The sequence below is a fragment of the Pseudonaja textilis genome, chromosome Z, assembly GCF_049901715.1.
Source record: "Pseudonaja textilis isolate UNSWEBS1 chromosome Z, rPseTex1.2, whole genome shotgun sequence".
NCBI lineage: Eukaryota > Metazoa > Chordata > Lepidosauria > Squamata > Elapidae > Pseudonaja > Pseudonaja textilis.
Genome location: NC_142008.1, coordinates 135,324,855 through 135,329,088, shown reverse-complemented (window position 1 = coordinate 135,329,088; position 4,234 = coordinate 135,324,855).

Here is a 4,234-nt window from a genome sequence, read left to right as displayed (position 1 = left end):
ACAGGACGCACCTCTCCTTGAGGGTCTTCTTATCCATCACACTGGACCGAGCACTCCAGGATTATATCTACCACTCTGCTTGCCCTTTTGGAAGCCAAGTGGCACACTGCTTTCATTATCTGTTTCTTGGTGGCAGGGTCCAAAATGTTTGGGAGACACAGGTACATTTCCCTCGTGATCATGGGTAGCTACGGCAAAACAGAGATTAGAGGGATGAGATCCATTGTTGGTCTCCCCTGGAGTTGTAGTAGAGATGTTAATTCCCACTCATTGGCCCCCACAATGTCAAAGTTTTCCTGACATTTTTGAAATTTGCACTAGCCATGATGGGCAGACACTCTCTATAAGTGGGGCCAAATATCATCACCAAATTGTGACCATGAGCCTCCAAAACAAACTATCCAACATATGTAGGTAGTTCTCAACTTATGACCACCATTGAACTCAAAATGTCTGTTGCTAAGTGAGACAGCCATTCAGTGAATTTTTCTCCATTGTACAGTTTTTCTTGCTATGGTTATTAAGTGAATTACTGCAGTTAAGTTAGTAACACAGTTGTTAAGGGAACATGGCTTCCTCGTTTACTTTGCTTGTCAGAAGGTCGCAAAAAAGGGGGTCACATGAACCTGGGATGCTGCAACCATCATAATATGGAAAAAGTTGGCAAGCATCTGATCATGTGATCATGGGACTGCTTAATATCATAATAGATTTCTGGTTGAAATGGAGCAGGGAGGTCACACTCGTGGCCCGTGGGCCAGATGCGTCACTTGCTGTCCCCACCCCCTCCTGGTTTAGCGAAGGGGGAGAAAGACCTGATATGTCACATGACACTGCCATGATGACGCGAGTTTGACACCCCTGAACTGGGCAGACAGTGAAACTGGATAGCCTCAAGAGCTCTTCCAAACCTGGGAGTGTATAAGCCTGCTGTTGTTGTTGTTTGAATGTCAACTGGAATGGATCAGGAAAAGATAGGGAACATCCAAAAAGACGGATTTGGAACTCAACAGCATCCCACCATTGGCAAGAGATCCTACGGTTCACAGTTCAAATTTTTCAATAGCCGCTAACTCCCCACTTTTCTTTTTTGCTGTTTTTGAGCTGCTGCCTTCTGATATCTTGGACTACCACCTCCATTATCCCCAGCAAGTCCATATGTGATGACTGAAGGCAAAAATATTTCTTTCTTTCTTTTTTTCTTTCTTTATTTCAAAGCGGAGAACATATCCAACAAGTACCTTCTCTCTCCTCTTTTCCCCACAACAACAACACTGTGAAATGAGTTGGGCTGAGAGAGAGTTACTGGCCCAAAGTTACCCATGAGGCTTTCATGGCTAAGACAGAAATTGAATTTATCTTTACTTTGTAGCCTGGTGCCTTAACCATTGCCAAACTGGCTCTCCAAATCTAGTTTTCATGAAAACAATATGTTTATTTTGTTTTGCCCTTACCTTCTTCTGGAAGGTTTACTCAATTTTATCGACAGCTCTGAGGTCACTTGGTGGTCTCCTATCCAGCCCTAGTCTTCTTACAACCAGCCAAAGTTTTGTCACCAAGTGGGACTCAAAACACAAGGTCTCACCCATTCTTGTCTTTTTTTTTCTACAAAATCTCCTACATCCCTTTTGCTCCAAACCCTGCAATTTTCTTATTTCCTCCATCTCCATTCCACATTCCTCCATAAAGGAATTCAACAGCAGCCCCACAGCCTGCGAAATATTATTGTCTATGTTTGTGACAGTCTCAAGGCCTTTCAAGATCACATCCATTGATTGTGACGGGGTGAGATGCTCACCAAAGGCCTATCAGAAAGAAAGGCCAGGGTTTTGACTCCCTTCTCTCAACAAGCCAAAGACTTTGACCCAGGTTTGGAGACAGCACACCATGTAGAGAGGCAGGCCTTATTCCATGTCATCCATCATGTGAAATTAGGGTCAAAGAAGCCAACATGGCAGCTGTAATTGCCTGCTCCTAGACATTGTGAGGGATGGACATCCAAACTCCAGCCTTTGGAGCATGCCATCCCCACTGTCATATTGACTTTTTTGAGTATCTCCAGGTCATGAAGAGGACCGAACGGAAGGTCAACAAGAAGCAAGGCAAAATGCTGAACTAAACATACCTTAGCCATTTTGGAGATGTTGTTATAAAATATTGTTGGGCCTGAAACGAAGAAGTCCTCCCTCAGCCATTTGACAATGTTCCCCTTCTTGTTTTTTCTTTTCATCTCCTTTCTTTGTAGGCAGGAAATGAACAGTGTAAGATTTTGGCATTTTGAACTTCTGAACATCCTTCCTCTGACTGCTGTTTTAGTAGTTCCAATAGGAGAGAAGATCTGTAGCTCATGGCTGACCAGAAGGGGTCCTTGGTGCTCTCTGAGTTTGGTGGTTTTCTTGCAGACGTTTCATTGCCCAATTAGGTAACACCATCAGTAATGATGACCATAGTTGGGTCATGAAAACTCCTCAAGAAAACAACAGAGAGCACCACAGTCTTCCTCATCCTCCCTCTCTCCCTCTTTCTCTCCCATTTCTCTCCCCTCCTCCCTCTCTCCCCTCTCTCTCGCTGTCCTCCACTTCCTCCGTCTCTCTCCCTCTCCCTCACTTTCCTCCCCTCCTCCCTCCATCTACCTTTATTTATTTTTTTTATAAAAGTTTTTATTGTTTTTTAACATACAAACAGACGGACAAAACATAAAAACATCAGCTCCCCTATATTTATATACAAACAGTGAGTCGGTTGGTTCATCAGTTTTGTGCGTTCACTTCATAGTCACAATTACAATTACCTTATATAATAATTCTTATTGTCAATACAAACTTATAAATCATCATATCATTATTAAAAAAAAAAGAAAAAGAAATTTGACTACGCTTTTATTCGATCATGCCTTTGTGAGATAACTATATTTTAAGTAATTTATTCTAAAACAAATCATATAATCGTGCCAATTCTATCCTAAAATAAAAGAAAAAAAGGAAAAAGAATAGCATTATATAAGTATAATATCCAATACCAAAAATGAAAAAGAAAAATAAATTCAATATTATTCCTTATTATCTAGCATTTCAAATACTCTATTTTTGTATTTCATCATTCAGCCATTGATAGAAAAGATCCCAAATTATATAAAATTGTTTATCTTCTTGCTCTCTAATTTCAAAAGTCAATCTACTCATCTCAGCACATTCCAATATTTTCTTTATAACTTCTTCTTGTAATGGAATTTTCTCATTTTTCCAATTCTTTGCAAATACAATCCTAGCCGCAGTCAATACATTTACAATCAAATATTTCAACTCTTTACTATAAGCATCTGGTAAGATTCCCAATAAAAATACTCCGGTTTCAAGTCTATGTGCTTCTTTGTCATTTTTTCCAGCCATGTGTGGATTTTAGTCCAATATTTTCTAGCATCCTCACAGGTCCACCACATATGGTAGTATGAACCAGGTTTCTGATGACATTTCCAGCATTTTTCGATTTGTTCTTGAACATTCTTGCTATCCTTGTCGGGGGAAAATGCCATCTGTAAAACATCTTATACAAATTTTCTTTATAGGCTGTAGACATTGTCATTTTATAATTTTGCAACCATAAATTCTGCCATTTCTCTAAATCAATCCCATATCCAAAATTCCTCCCCCAAGCAATCATAGTTTCCTTAACTTGTTCTTCCTCCAGCTTAATTTCCAATAAGTAACCATATAATTTTTTTAATCACCTTTTCATCAGTACCCATCAAAATCTTATCTAAATCAGTTTGTTTATCATAAAATCCCTCTGTTTTGGAATCCTCATGATACTTTGCATGTATTTGCAAATATGAAAACCAATTCATCTGTATACCTTGTTCCTCTAATTTTTGTATCGATTTAAGTTCACCCTTTTCATCTAATAATTCCCCATAGCTAACTGTTTGTTCCTTTTTATAAATTATAGGGTAAGAAAACGCTTCTATCGTCGATAAACCAAACTGGAATTTTCAAATAGCATTGTTTTTTTGTCTTCTCCCAATTTAACCACAGAGACTCCCGTATATAATGTCTTCTAAAATACCCCTGTGTTTTAGTTCCTTATACCATAAAAATGCATGCCAACCCAACAACAAATCATGACCTTCTAATGTCAACAATCTGGTTTTCCTTAATGTTATCCATTCTTTAACCCACATCAAATTTGCAGCTTGGTAGTACAACTCCCAATTAGGCAGGCCAAACCTCCTCTAGAT